Source organism: Amblyomma americanum, chromosome 9, assembly GCF_052857255.1.
Source record: "Amblyomma americanum isolate KBUSLIRL-KWMA chromosome 9, ASM5285725v1, whole genome shotgun sequence".
Lineage (NCBI taxonomy): Eukaryota > Metazoa > Arthropoda > Arachnida > Ixodida > Ixodidae > Amblyomma > Amblyomma americanum.
The window spans coordinates 72,792,779-72,800,792 of NC_135505.1; the positions used below are offsets into that span (position 1 = coordinate 72,792,779).

At 42.9% G+C, this 8,014-nt stretch overlaps 1 long non-coding RNA gene across 2 annotated transcripts; it reads left to right on the top strand.

Annotated features, from left to right (window-relative positions):
• Positions 1 to 319: 319 nt before the first annotated feature.
• Positions 320 to 7,807, top strand: LOC144105372 (uncharacterized). Of its 2 annotated transcripts, none has more exons than XR_013308781.1 (3): positions 320 to 383; positions 6,882 to 6,978; positions 7,493 to 7,807. It is a non-coding gene; the product is annotated as an uncharacterized LOC144105372 (long non-coding RNA). The 2 variants fall into 2 exon arrangements; XR_013308779.1 differs by lacking the exon at positions 320 to 383 and adding an exon at positions 1,697 to 1,769.
• The last annotated feature ends 207 nt before the right edge of the window (positions 7,808 to 8,014 follow it).

Consider the following 8,014-nt stretch of genomic DNA (forward strand, 5'->3'; position numbering starts at 1 on the left):
TTCACTGTTCCAAAGAAAAAACCTCAAAATATTGGCACCGATGAGAGCAATGGATTCTATCATATTGAAAGAACAAGGAGCTTGTGTACTCTCACAACGTCTTTACTGAGGTTATGTTATTTTTTTATGATGAGCAGATTACTATGGGCGGAAACACTCACAAGAAAGTAGATTCTTGTAGAGGATGTCGGCACTTACATGGCGTCGGTATGAAAACAGGAAACCACGCACGTGAGAGGGTTGGAGCTTGGGCGGATGACGGGTATAAATAGCAAGTTCAGGGAGCGGCTACAACATTCGGTCGATTCTTCTGGTGAAGGCTTGAGCAGTGCTATAAGTGGCACTGCAGGGCAAAGACGTGCGCAAGTGAAGTCATTTCTGTCGTAAGTGTTGTGGTTACCTTTGTTGAATCTATCTTTTAGTCTGTCATATATGTGTTTACTACTATAATTAGCAATGAGCTAAAATATAAGAACTGTGATTTCAAAAATGTGTGGCAATTAATAAAAGGTATGATGAAAAAATCCAAGAGCGACGTAAATCCAGAGAACTACGAGGTGTTACTTTGCGACCTCTGCACCCTAGTCTATATCGAATTGATCGCACTATCTCCTTACTAGACTGAGAATATTTAAGTTATCCTGATGAAAAGCCTACATTAGATCACTGTTCAAAAAAAGGCCCTGACATAGACTTCCAATTATCTCTAAGCTGCTCCTTCAGCATGCACTTTTCCCCGTAGTCTTTCCAAGGTCACATGTCCAGCTAACTCTTTAATACCCTGTGCTGCATATGTTTTCTCTTGCAATTCATTTCGCTTCCTGGGAAGAAATATTGGTTATTTTCATTGCACTGCCGGTTGTAAAGAGGTTCGTTTCTTCTCAAATTTCAGCTTGGGCATTAATAACTTCCGTTTCCAAACAGATCGATTCTCCTCTAATTTATTGCCCTTTACGTTCAACTCTAATCTTCCTTTCGCCGACGCTATGCGAACCACCCAGTAGATGTAGCCACGTCAGTCTCAGTGCTGGAGTCACGAGGTATTGGGAAACAATTTCTGGATCAAGTAATGCCAATTTGAAGAAATGTCATTAACTTGGAATCATGGCGTATGGATGGGCATGCCGGACAAATTTAGTCAGGCTTCGAAAATATCCCGCTGCACTTTAAGAGAACGCCACCAAATGCATGTTGCTGCTTATTGTACGAATCAGGTCACACTATTTTTCAATTCTGCTTAGCTACATAATTAGTCAAGATTAACTAACGAACTTCGCAAGCGAAGCAGATAGGCAAAAAGTTCAATTATAAAGTTGTAGAATGGTCCGCAAAATGTCCGATTGTACAGTTTCTATCTTTCCATGCATTAGGTATTAACTTTTGTTCGCTCAATGCAGATACCTGCGAAATATAAAAAATACCATGTGACACAGCCGCTTGCGCGCCGCTATTCCAGTGCCCCGAAACCTTCTGCGTAGACATGACCAAGTCACTTAGCCCGGTTTGCTGGCGCTTAGGAGACATGCCAGCCACCTAGCAGCTGATTGTGCGATTTTCGCCAGCGGCATGGTTCCCTCCCGGCGGTTTATAATAGAGATAAGCAGGAACAGCTTTTATCGCCTGTGCTGGCGAAAATCACCCACCCAGCGCCTGCGTCGCTGCCCTGTCACTTTTTCAGCGGCATCACACCCGGCGAAATGGGCTCTTAGTTTATAGGCGGAACGTTTGAGAGCACAGCAATCGTGGCGCGGAAGTTCACGTGCCACATGGTATTTTTTTTTGTATTTCGCGGGCATCTGCAGTGAGCCTAGAAAATATAATACGTAATAGAAAGAAGGCAAGGAACTGTTCAGTCGGACGTTTTTTCTTACAATTCTACAAATTCCTCAATGGAATTTTTCGTCTATCTTCTTTGCTTGCAAAGTTCGTTTATCACTTATGACTAATTATGCAATTAAGCACACTACAAAAAATAATGCGATATGTCCGTACAATACACAAGAAAATGCAATTGGTCGCATCGTCTTAGAGTGTTATTGCATATATTTAAACCCAAGCAACAGTTTGATGGGACACCCAGCAGAGCACTCTACGTGCTACTATTGTTACTGCTTACAGCATGCCATGCGCCGTCATAACGCACCCGCAGACCCGCAAAGGGAGGGCTGAAGGTGCCGGTGAGCTCGGGGCTAGCCTGCCGCGTGGGAACCGTTTGCGGGGGCGCTGTGGATCTGTGCTGTATGCGTTAAGTAGTGGCGGCGGCCGTACACCCTTTGCAGAAACTTCTATTGTGATATGTGAGAGGCGGATATACCACGTGAACTTGTTTTATTTCTTCGTGCTTATTCTTTTTGTTCAGCTGCTGCTTTGTGCGAATTCGCGTCATAGGTTTAACTTGCAGGTAGCAGTGCCGCACATATACGAAAGGATTAGAACGCAGGGCTGTATATCAAAGGAAGGTATTCGGCGGTCGGGATTCGCTGCTGGATATAAATATTACTTTAGTCAAGGCGCAACAGTAAAGCGCAACAAAGCTACTAGGACCAGTCATTCAGTTCTGTTAGCTGAGGCTTGTATGAGTGCGCCTTGCACAGGTGTTCAATTTCGATGCACATTTCTTGCGTGATTTAGACACCTGCTTTATGCTGGAGATACGTCTCATTGTATCCATTATACCTCAGCTAACATTTTCCGCTCTCGTTATATAAGTGCGTGATGATGTCTATAGAGTGTTTTCTGGTGGGCTAGTTGGTGCTACTATAGTTGCTGATTTTTTTTATGTGTTGCCTTGGCTTAACAGCTGGTAATTTATTCGGGAGGTCAAGAAATCAGAATTTCTATGTTTTTAAGGGCGACAGTGTTCATTTTTCTACAAGCGCTGTGCACTTAATATCCTCTGACGCACGCGCAAGAAATGTACCCTCGCAGAAACGTCGACGGCGTGTGGGTAGCTCTCAGTGGGTCGCCGGATATCAACAGCGAAGCCAACGTACCCGTGCAGCCGCAATATTACGGAGCACGCTTCGGCGTTTTCAACTTTTCTCACGCGTTCTGTAGAGAAGCTACGCTGATTTCTTGGGTACATGCGAGAGAGGACAAGCGGCGTCTGCTATCATATTTTAAAATTCCTTATTTCTGTTTGCAAGGCGTATCAAATGTTCGATCGCTGAAGCGCGCTCTGTAATATTATGGCCGGAACTCTGCGTGCGAATACAACGTGCGGGGAGGGGGAAAGAGTTTGCAGTCTATTGCGCCAGTGACTTCGTGCAGCCGTGAGTGCCGTGGTAGAGCGAAGACGTGCACAGTCCAGTCACTGCAGATTCTACATGTCGCTTTCATATATTGGCGATTTTTATTCAGTGCCTCAATGTATCTACTACAGTTTTCTGGTATTCAGTCCGCTGGGCTGTAAATATTTAAATTTCAGGTTTTTCTCTATGAGGACAATCTATAGGGGCAGAATAGACTTTTTTTTTAATATCGACCGATTTGAGTCGAAAAGCCTTTTTTTGTTTTGTCGCGAAATTTTGCAATACTGATGCTGAGCTTCTGCTTTGATCGCTTGGCTGATTATTTAAATAGGAGCCATTGAATTTTATACCATTTTTATTTGAGACAACATGAAGCTTCACAGAAGAATGGAAACGGGTAGTGCAACTCAATAAAGCGGGTGCTTCTCAGGTTATCGTAATTGTCTCCGCTTAAGACAAGCGGCGAATGTGAGCCCGCTGAAGACAGTAAATGCGAAGGAATCGAAACCAACCATGCGTCGGTGTTAGTTAAAAAGAGACTAGTTTTTTTCTGCCAAAGCCGGAATCGCATCAATGTACGCAACAGAGTAAGTTTTATGGGCAAGTGGCACATACGTATTGCAGCTGCGGACAACTTAAAAGGCGCACGAGATCTTGTGAAGCAATGGGTTTCTTCCGAAATTTAGCCCGGCGGACTATACATCGAGTGCGCGCTGTGCACCAAAGATTACGCTTGAGCAATTTAAAAAATAGGGTGGCATTATTTGCCTACGGTTGCGGCCGGTTTTCCGTTGTTTACGTGGTAGAGTTCGAGCTAAATGAGAGGGTGAATTCTTGCAGTCATATTTTTAAGTCGAAAGCCTTATATGTGCGATTAACACAAAAGCCGCTGTCCGTCAGCGTCTGTGGCAGGGGTTTGTCAGTGATGTCCCCATGCTCTGACATGACGTCACAAAACCCATAAGATATCAGCGTGCGCAGCAAAATAAGAAAAAAAATCAAAATTCTTGCTTAAGTATTGGGGATTGAACCAAGCACTCTCAGATTTTGGTGCGAGGACACAACCCCTAGGAGGCAAAACCACTTTTTTTAACATGTTATTTATTACAATGAAATTATGTTCTGTTTACGTGAACTATCTTTCAAGAAGCGGTAGGAAAGACATATCGAAAAAGGCATAGCAACAGAGCAAAATACAAAAGGTAAGGCTGTGCACGCCACCAAGACGGTATTCAACAGCGGTTTGAAGTCGCTCTGTCCATTTTAATGAGAACAACTTCAACGGAAGTCTGCCTGTGTTGGTTTTTAAACAAAAGTTCAGAAATACTGACGCCAAACATAACCTACTTAAGACTCAACGGTTCGGGACGACCTCAATGCCTTTTTCAGCGGTGACTCAAATTCCAGCCAGAAGCAGCGGAGAGAGGCTTTCGCTTTCCGTTTGTTAACACGTGCTGAAGTTAACACAAGTTTTCTTTTGTAACAGGACTTCTGCACGTGTTAAAAATTGAAAGAGAAGACCATTGCTTGCAGCTGATGCCTAGCATTTCAGTCACTTCTGAAGAAGGGGCAAAGGTGGTCCCGAAACGTTGGGTTTATAGTAAGTTATTGTTTGGCATCTGTATTCCCAACTTTTGTCTGTCTGTTAATGCACTTGGCATAGATAAATAATCATTTAGCGTCAATGAGATTTCGTCGAAACAACTGATTTACAGTGTCGGGCTATCTTTCCAGTTTTCTATAACCTGTGCAATCTAATAAAAAAAAGAAACCTGAAGAAGCTCACAAAACATATTGCCTGCCGTTAAGGTATCGTATCGTAAGAAAAGTCGATTGAATTCGTTATCTCAAAGTCCGTGGGAAGATATCCCAGAACCGAATGGCATCCTCACAATTCGTGAAGATATGGTCAATACTTTAGAGAACATCACAAAGGGGGCGGCTCACAGGAGACACAAAATTGTAAAAAAATTTCTTTTTTCTGAAGAAAACTCTTCATGGGCAATGTTTCCGTACGTAACTGTAGAAGAAACTGTTAGTTCATTGTGAAACCAACAATTTTCGCACCAAAGCAAGAACATCTCACGCCGGCAATCCAAAGTACCCTGAGCAGTAAATAGGAGGAGGGCAAATTTACAAAATGAAGTCTTTGTACAAATGTTTTTGCGACACTAAACATTAGAACTGAGTGCAGAAAGGAGACTGCCCAGAAAGCGCACAGAAAAACGTACTTCAGTCATAAATCCTCCTAAACAAGCGAAGTCAGAGAAGTTAGAGGGCGCCATCAGTGTGTAAAAAGAATTAACTAAATTTGTCTGCGAAAAGTCTTGAAGTATTGGGGCAACAGTCTGACGCGCATAAATATGAACTAAAGCTAGCCCATCCGCGCAGAAAGGACGAAAAATATAACCACGACATCTCTTTCCCTCTTTCTTCTTTCTTACTTTTTCCACCCTTCTCTTACGTTGGGGTTCGGGTGTTCTATGTTACGTTAGACAATTACTGCGCCATTTTCTTAAAATATTTTCAATTAAAAACCACTTGAGTTCCATGGAAGGACCTGAAAGGAAAGGTGCAAAAACTCTGTGTAAGCGGTGAATAGAAATCCTGGAGCAGTGAATAATCCGCGGAGCATCCAAAATTTTTTTTCTGCTAGAAACAAATTAAAGGCGGTAGCATTTCCTTATCATGACGGTACGTGTGGGATAAATGTCTGGGTATACCGCTGTGCGGCTGATACGGGATCTTTGTAATAGTACTCATGGTGCTTGTGCAAGCTTAATGGGATGCCTTTTATTTGGTCGGTGCACTCGTCCATGAAACGTGAAGACATTTAGCTGATGTAAATTCTATTAATCCAAATCACGGATCGCTACTGTCGGGACGATTTATATGGGCACCTGAGACTGTGCGAATCTGCTCAGTGAAGCGAACAACTTCATCCGTGATAGGCTTGTCTCAGCAGAAATATGCAAGATCATCCGCACAAGCTAATACTTCAACCTCACCATCCAGGATACAGGAACCTCGAATGACACTTCTTTGCAGTGCTCACAAATAGCGGCTATAAGTAGAGCGCGAATTGTACAGAATGGAAACCCCTCTCTGACAGACCAAAAGATGGGCACGTGTTGTAAAAGACTATTCACGATCAAGCAAATGGATTAATTATTATAGCAATGCCGTACTCCCAGAGAGGCAACTGCAGGAATATTAGCAGGTTCTAAAATGGACGACAGAATATTGTGTGTGAGATGATCAAAATACTTAACAAGGTCGATTTTAATCATGCCAGTATTTCGTGACAGTTGCTACAAATCTGTAGAACTTATCGAGCAATATGTAGGTTAGTTTGAATAAAATGGCCCCTCAAATTACATGTCTGATCAGAACACAAAACCAATTTACTACTTGGCGAATAAAGGTGAACATAGCGTGCGTTTCAAATCGCACTTTCAAGCCAACGCCTTGAATTGAATAGCTAGCACTTCTTTGCAGCGAGGCCCAACCTTTCCTTGTTGGCGGGCTGTTAATAAATGCTTTTTTTAGGGTTGGCACCTCAGGCCTCAGGACTCAAAATTGCGGTTACTGTACCTCCTAGTGAGGTGTACATATCTTGCTTGCTTGCAGGAAACCGCAAGGTTATATCAAGGATATAAAACTTGGAAGTTGCCCAGCAGACACAAAGTTGCGATGAATTACCAAGAGTGTAACGTCCAGATCACCGGTAAGCATGACCCAGAATTAAATTCATGCGCGTATCCTAAATATGCAGAAGGCTCTCAGGAGCACTATCTCTAGGTATGCTATGAAAATAGCCTGTTCTTTCGTAGGCCAAGTGAACAGGCTCTTGGACTCGGTTCTGACCTAAAGCGCAATATGTTTTTCTTCATATCACACATGTTTCTGTTTTCTCGCCATGAGAGCGACTCGAGTAAGAAAAGGTGCTGTCCTGCTAATATCAGCGTACAAATGACGTGCGAGCTAGTTGTTATGGCTCATACATGCTACGCGCCTCTTAAATTGTCGTTGAACCTTCTATAAATCAGAGAAGCGCGCAGGCATTAGTGACGGACCGTGCATTTGGTTTTCCTTGTCTTGCACACGGGATGAAGGCATTTGAGTGATTTTGTCCTTTTTTCTTTGTGATATTGCCAAGCAAATAATATTTACTTGGAAGCCATAATGAAGCATACAACTGTAATGTTTCACTGCAGCTGAAGAAATGATTTTTTTTATAGGCAGCAGCAACCACCAGTGGGTTCGAAGCCTTGGTTTTGCGCTCCTTATGGTGATGCTGTCAGCAGTCCGAAGAGCCCACGCATGCACAGACTACGACTGTTTCTGGAAATGCAAAGGGAAGGACTGGGAAACAGGCCTTTGTATTCTTAGCACCTGTTATTGCTGGTATTTTTGAAGACATGGGAGTCTGTGTTTCTGCATTACCAGTATCTTCATCATTCGTCACAACCACTGAGTGCTGGTATTTCTTAGCACCAGTGACGGTCCTTTCCGTACTGTGACCAGAAGGATGTAAATGCTTATTAAAATGCGATTTACACCCTTTGTGGTTTTTATATCATAAGTGTGCGTGCCTGCAATAGAAAAGAAACAATATTTTTTATTTATCGATAGATTCTTCAATGACGTGGACAAATTTCAGCATGGTATGAGTACATGCAAAACAGAAAATGCACTAATGGTGGCTTCAAGAGCATGCAATTAAGGGAAAAATCAAGAAGCGCAATAAAACATAACCTGGC